At 35.2% G+C, this 7,902-nt stretch overlaps 1 protein-coding gene and 1 long non-coding RNA gene across 8 annotated transcripts in view; both read right to left on the bottom strand.

Annotated features, from left to right (window-relative positions):
• The window catches only part of LOC106462185 (myosin-2 heavy chain-like), a 127,474-nt gene that overhangs the window by 88,888 nt on the left and 30,684 nt on the right, over window positions 1–7,902 (bottom strand). The gene's annotated exons all lie outside the window — the stretch shown is intronic.
• Window positions 2,646–7,902, bottom strand: part of LOC111086455 — a 21,313-nt gene continuing 16,056 nt past the window's right edge. Inside the window, exon 3 of the long non-coding RNA XR_002611182.1 lies at window positions 2,646–2,718. This is a non-coding gene — a long non-coding RNA (uncharacterized LOC111086455). The remainder of the gene's footprint in view (window positions 2,719–7,902) is intronic.

Raw genomic sequence — 7,902 nt, forward strand, 5'->3', positions numbered from 1 at the left:
GTTATTGTTGTTTTCCTTCTCCAGTTAGTGGTACACATATTGTTATTGTTGTTTTCCTTCTCCAGTTAGTGGTACAAATAATGTTATTGTTGTTTTCCTTCTCCAGTTAGTGGTACAAATAATGTTATTGTTGTTTTCCTTCTCCAGTTAGTGGTACAAATATTGTTATTGTTGTTTTCCTTCTCCAGTTAGTAGTACAAGTATTGATACATATATATATACTAAATGTCGTTATGCGCGTTTGAAAGTTTGCCCTCGTTTCTCGTGCTGGGAACTAGCGTTACTTTTTCAGGTGATCATAGTAAATTGTTACCCGGTGTTTTAAAAAGAAAAAAAAAGGTTGGATTCCCCATTTCATTTAAAGGGATCCGACATTTTGTCCAAACAATGTTTTCAAAATTTTAAACATTATGCATACGATTTGTGTATGTACAATACATTTCATGAGTTAGAACGACTTCCTCAAGAAACGGTTACATCAGAAGAATTTCATTCCCAAATCACAACAGAGTAGCTGAAAAGAAACATAAGAGAGAGAAAGGGTAGGCGAACATAAACACAATCATCAAGACTTGCATAACTCTTGTCACAAACTTTAAAAAAAATCATCAAGACTTGCATAACTCTTGTCACAAACTTAAAACAAAGTTGTAATGTACATAAGAGATTCTGTGACTATTTAGCATAAACTCGATCATCAAGACTTGCATAACTCTTGTCACAAACTTTAAAACAAGTTGCAATGTACATAAGTTAAGAGATTCTGTGACTTTATTTAGCAGTGATTAAGCGAGTACCACTTTTACCGTGCTTAGCGATAAATCTGATGCCTTACGACACTAAAAACCGAGTTTCGATACCCGTGGTGGACACAGCACAGATAGCCCATTGTGCACCTATACGCTTAAGAAACAAGCACTGTTACCCTGTTCGGCAGTGATTAAGCGAGTACTACTGTTACCCTGCTTAGCAGTAATTAATATATACAAGGGTTATTTTACTTCCGGTACAAATTTTTATACAACCAGATATACGCGGATTGTGTTACTTCCGGTTAGAGTTTTTGAACAACCAGATATAAAAGGGTTATGTTTTTCCGCTACGAGATTTTAAACAATCAGATATACAATGGTTATTTTACTTGCGGTACGTGTTTTTATATAACCAGATATACATAGATTATGTTAACTCCGCTACGAGTTTTTAAACAACCAGGTATACATGGATTCTTCAGGAATACATTTTTAAACAACCAGATATATATATATAATGTAACTTCTTGTACGGGTTTTATGTAGCCTTGTTATCACTATACCAGGACAAATCGGTATTAATTAGTCATAAGGTGTTTCATAACACATTATAGGAATTTGTATATTGGATAATCAATAAACCTCCAAACATTGTTTTTTGTTGTGTTTTGTTTTACTCTGTAATTTTGAAATTGGTCAAAGTTGTTCTGTATTATTTGTAAATGAATTATATAGCTGGTTTTTAGATTTACTATGACTTTTAAAACTACTATTTTCCCTAATAAATTTTATACTCTTTTTTATATTTTGCAAATCCACTCTCTAGTGATAGGCGTAATTTGTGGTTAAAATTTCAAGATATCTGCGCATCTACAGTCGTTTGTTTAACATTACATGCTTTTACGGATAAGTATAAATCATCCATAAGCACAGAGAAAGACAATAAATCGAACTAAAAATCATCGGAAGATGTAATTTCTTATACTGACTCAATCAATCCATTACTCAATTACTTTCATTGATTGCCTTAATTCATAATGTAAGAAATCAATCAAATGCCTTTTATAGCACTCGAGGTACACGATACTCAGTCACGAGACACGTGGATATATGAACTTAGAACCTCGTTCCAGTCACAAGACACACAGACATATAAAATTTGGCACCTAGTTCCAGTCACGAGACACATGGGCATATATAACTTGGCACCTCGTTCCAGTCACGGGACACATGGGCATATATAACTTGACACCTCGTTCCAGTCACGGGACACATGGGCATATATAACTTGGCACCTCGTTCCAGTCACGAGACACATCTAATCAAAATAAAAAGCCAGTGCGTATGTCACGTCACGCTTAATTTCTCTAAATAGGAGGAGTCATAAAAACCAAAATGCACTTATCCAGATAGAATAGTTCGATTACTGTCTGTCCACTACGATTTTAATGACGGAGGGGGCAAGGGGGCCGTGAAACCTTATAAGTGTAGTGAGTGTCGGTATAATAAGCCTAAAGTAAGGACGTGGTGTGGGATCACCTAGCCTAAGCCAAGTGCATACAATTTATCTGGAAAGTAAAAATATCGATTCAATTTTAAACTTAAATCGTTTCTGAATTAAACCATTTTGTTTTATATCACCAACGTTTTAAATAAAAAACAAACCTCTTTCACCAATGGAGACACTAAATTAAAAAATCAACAAACATTTTTTTCGAGTTTTGTTGTCTATACATTTCATTTTATACTTTCGGTACATAGACTAACAACAGTATTAGGTTATACTTTTGTTGCTAAACAACATGACATAAAAGTCATTGTTACCAAAACCCACTGGCCTTACTATATATTAGAAGTTGTTAATCTAACTGGTTTTTACCAATAATAATTATTTGAATACGCCAAAAATTCGTTTCATGAATGATCTAATTTTGATTGGCTCACAAATGAATTTAACAACGTTTCACTGTCTCGACTGAATTTTTCTGCCTCTTTGTTGGTCAACCTTGATTTCGCAAAATTTCAGTTAGCTATGAAGTGTGAGGTTAGGGTTGGGGTGGGGGTGGGGATGGTAGTACTTGCCTCGTCCTTTTTGACGGACTATACGCTAGTAGGCATATAAAACTTGGCACCTTGTTCGGATTGTTCCCTAAAATTTTCTTTTCTTCTCGCTCAGTTATCCTAAAGCACGAGCTAATTGACCTATACGTTGACTTTAAAACAAGTTTCCTTTCTTAGCTTAGGGCTTAGGCTAACAATCAAACATAGGATGAACATAACACGACATCTCCTCAGCAATATTTTGTGTTTAATTAAGTTAACATAATACAACTTTCACCCTGGCATATCTTATAGATTATTTAGTAAACGTTTTGAAACATAAAACGTCTTTTAACTCACGTTGCCTATATAGTTACCGAGTCATTAATATATGCTATATTCTCATGTCACAAGTTTTACATTTCGAAACTAACGAACGCATTTACACGATTGTTCCGTTTCAAAAAGTGTTTTAGGTTTAATGCACATCATACACAGCGTACTGAGCACTCGGGGATATTGCGAGTGTAGCAACTAAGATATTAAAAGTATTGATATTCTGTTCTACATTACATTATCACGCAAACATTATTCAGTCTCCAATTGAAAGCACACCTGGTGGTAATAATACTCACTACACGAGCTAATTAAACATTTTCAGAATGAGCAGGTGTCCGTTTCCCCACTACGGAAATATATATGGCTTATTAGTGAGAACAAGCAAGTAATTAATTCAGTTTTAATATTAAAAGGGACTGAATATTTATGGTTACTAAGGGAGGGAAGCCGATTCGCTACTTCAGCTCCTTTCGACGTTAAAGAACGAACGTAAATGCTGAGCATGCTGTATTTCAACCACAGCATGACTTTTTCACAATTCTTCACCTACTAGTCCTAAGCTAATCCTCCCTAACTGTCTAGCTCTGTTTGTTCTACAATAGTTACAGCATTTAAATAAATATCGTATAAAGATAATTATCCCTATATTTGTTATCCAATATCAACTCTGGAACAGTTTCAGTTTCAAACAGCTGTGAAGTCTTCATACCCGTTGAACGTGTGTCAGATGGTAAATTGTGTATATTGTGTTAGAAACTATCACATCTGCTTTAGGCCTAACTATTAACCAATACAGGGTAGTGTATAATATGACGATGACTCCAAGTTGTGTCACAGCCCTTATCAAGGAAGGATATTCATAAAATACTTAGAACTGCAAATTGTGTCACAGCCCTTATCAAGGAAGGATATTCACATAATACTTAGAACTGCAAATTGTGTCACAGCCCTTATCAAGGAAGGATATTCACATAATACTGTAAGTTGTGTCACAGCCCTTATCATAGAAAGATATTCACATAGTACCAAGAACTTCAAGTTGTGTCACAGCACCTTATCAAGAAATGATATCGCATAATGAGATTGTTAAACAATGCATGCGTAGCGAAAGGACAGGACATTTTTAACATGAAAACCAAGAATGTTTAGGAGAGCAATGGACTCCAAACCCACACCCCAAGCATATCTGGAGCAAAGAGGAGCTACCATTATAAATGAGAGTCCTTCTACCGAAAAATGAAGCCTGGCATATCTCATGTGTGTTTAACAAGATAATAAAGGAGGTTTTAAAGTTGACGGAAGCTTACACCCCAAATGTTCACAGATTTCGAACTATACTTTGAAATCAGTAGCTGTTTGAATAACATAGATGCGGGGAAGCTGAAAAGACAGTAATGCCATTTGTTGGATATTCAAGACTGTTTAATATAAGAGTTATTATTTAAATATTTAATGATTGTTTAGTTTTAAGACAGGAGTGTTGAACGTACATTGTTTTAAAAGTGTTAGTTGTGACAAATTTTATTACGTAACTCTGTACGAGCCGTACTTTGTGTTTGCAATTACATTGTTGTCTAGGCTTTACTAATATTGTTGACGTCACGTTACTCGAACATTTGGTATTTTTCTCGTTACCTTAACTGAATCACAGTGTCTAGTAGTTTGGAGAAAATTCCACGCCTTATTTGGGCAATGTATAAATATAGGCGAACAAGCGATCGCAAGTCAAATGAAGTAAAGTAAAGTGAAGAAAAAGTGCTGTTCAATCAACAATTTAAGAAAACGTGAAGTTAGCCGGCGTGCGAGTGATTAGCTACAATGGGCGATATTTTAATGTGAGTTTAACAGATATAAGGAGAATATTTTGTCTTGTCAAAGGGTGTTCTAAAGTAATTGAACCCATTTGTGTGGACTTTGACGAAAAGTAGACAATCATTTGAAGTCCAAGATACAACTGTGGTAACCCACGTGGTAGCGTAAGTGAGTTATTCACTGATACTATTGTGATAAGAGTAGCGAAAAATAGTTCGTAACTGAATCATCCTAAATGGAATTTGGCAAGAAAAGAGAACTATTTAAAGTTTTAGATACAACTGTGATATCCTATAGTGTAAATAATTTTTGTACATATTTTGACTTGTTTTGAATATATTATTTTAAAACAAGTGGATTGTGTGCTGTCCGTTTATTGTTCGAATTTATCGCCAACAAATCACAGACATCTACTGTAAAAAAATCCTAGCCCACTCGTATACATAAAATCCTGACGTCAGTTACTCTTTGATACAACTACAATGGACTTTTTTGCCTTTAGACTTCTTAAACGCAATATTAAAAGCTGACATATCGTCTAAGATTAACCTAGCTGTCCTTCGCAGAGCTTGTAACAACGGAAGTTACGGTATCGCGCAACAGCGTGTAATCGTGGACATCAGAATGACCAGGATCAACCACGGAGAAAAGTCGTTCCGAAGGCAGCCCGACTCTTGGTTTTTATGAAGTGCGATTAACCTCAGTAGCAGAATAATACAATAAAAATCATTAATGACTGTATTAATAATTATATTACTTACTGTATTAATATAAGAAGGAATGAACCGTTTCATCGGAATATTGTTGAAAAAATGTCTATTCTTCTAGTGAGCCAATAGTTCGGATATAATCTGGTGTTTTTTTTTTATTTGGCATGTTTACTCTATAATTTCGTACACAGTACCTTTTAATATTGGATCAATTTTAACCATGATTTTTGAATGAAAACGATCTTTATGGATGAAGTAATAACATCATGAAAATACTGTTTTCAAGAATTATACCAATACGAAATTAGATGGGGGTCCAACACCCCCCCCCCCTCATGTAGTTCTGTATCACTGTGTCAAGTTGGGTGCTGATTGATCAAGAAATGTGGGAACATATAAGGAACAGATGCACACACACATATTGACGTTTATTTATACAGAAGATGGGGAGTCCAACCCCCAACCTTATCATGACCTTCATGTCATCCTGTATCACTGTGTCAAATTTGGTGCTGATTGATCAGGAAATGTAGAAACATATAGACAGGAACTTAGTTTTATACACTAAATTGTTAAAGTTATTCGTTTCAGCATCGAACATTAACTCCATCGATTCGATTCGCTTTGTTTACCATTACTCAATTATGTCTTCCAAGCATCGAATGTTAATTCTTCTTTGAAACCACACAGATATACTAAGTCATCCAAAACCTTTTCCGAGAAACATTTCAGTAAGACTTTTACTATGATGATTTGTTAACGTGAACAAACAAACTATTAACGACCGAAAATATAGCTAACAGTGAACACACCAAACTGAAAAATCTGTATAGTTGAAAGAATAACGTGAGAGCGTGCGTGGGAAACCTTTTAAACTTCATTAAACAATGCAAAAATAAAATTAGAAACAGAGAAATACGGATCACGTCACCATGTGCGTAAAGGAGGGGTGGCTGTAGATAGTACTAAACATTACAAAGGGAAAGGTATTTAGGGAAATGGATCTGTCATTACTCAGAGTCCCATCTCAGGCAGCAGTTTTTACGTATTACTGTTTTATGTGTGAATTTCTTCATTTCTTTAGCGTTTTAATACATGCTCCAAATGCCTAGGTTTTAAAAGCGCCATTGGACCTGGCGTTCTTTACTAGATTAGTCGATCGGTTTATCAGACCATTCAGCTCAAAATGTCTTTTATACTAGAGGTTTTTGTTAGGTATCACATATTGCGGAATAGATTTAGCGCATTTAGTTTAACCTCGCAGTCATAGAGACGCCCCGCACGACCATCATATTCTTTATGAATTATACTTACCTAACATCATAGTCTAAACAGTTTAGTTGACTTTTTTAATTATTTTAAATACACGGCATTGCCTTTAAATTTTATAAACCTTGTATATTCAAATACAAAAAAAAACGCAATCTGAGGGTCGTGGATTCGAATCCCCGTCACATGCTCGCCCGTTCAGCCTTTGAAGCATTATAATGTGACGGTTAATCTTACTATTCGTTGGGAAAATAGTAACCCAAGGGTTGGCGGTAGGTGGTGTTGACTAGCTGCATTCTTTCTAGCCTATCACTGCTAAATAAGTGACAACTAGCGCAGATAGCCCTCGCGTAGCTTTGAGTGAGATAAAAAAATCGTAAGCGAATCAGGAGTAATCCCCTAGTGGTAAATTAAATTAGCCATATTTATTACTGTGTGAATGTTTAGTTCTGATCTATGTTGGTAACTTTCTTTGATTAAAAGTTAATGATAATATACATATAATAGATGTATTTCCGCAGAGTTCCCGAAAGTGTTCTGTTTCAAGAGTAAATAAAACCAAAATTAAGAGTAACAATTATTGTTATTTCTTGTTTTTGAAGTTCATACGTTATGTTGTCCTACAGAGTGCATATTTCTTCTCGTGATCCATGGCATGCGCACGTTCTACTGACCTCACGACAGTAGAAACTGCAATATTAAGGGTCCCTGATGTGACGTAATTTCAGTGTTTACTGACTGACTGAAAGACAATACACTACTGTATGTAGGTGAGAATGGTTAAAACAGGTGACCCCTCCAGACGATCTTCGGCCCCCTTTCGGGGAAATAAGTACTGGATATTAAATAAACTTAGTTTAATGAAAATATAATGAAGTTCCGTTTACTAAAAGTAAACTGATCACTGAACAAAAAAAGATCTGCAGATCTCTTCACTATTTGAATATGCACTCTCAAAAGATGAACTGGAGAAAGTTCCA

Source organism: Limulus polyphemus, unplaced genomic scaffold, assembly GCF_000517525.1.
Source record: "Limulus polyphemus unplaced genomic scaffold, Limulus_polyphemus-2.1.2 Scaffold1113, whole genome shotgun sequence".
NCBI classification, from domain to species: domain Eukaryota; kingdom Metazoa; phylum Arthropoda; class Merostomata; order Xiphosura; family Limulidae; genus Limulus; species Limulus polyphemus.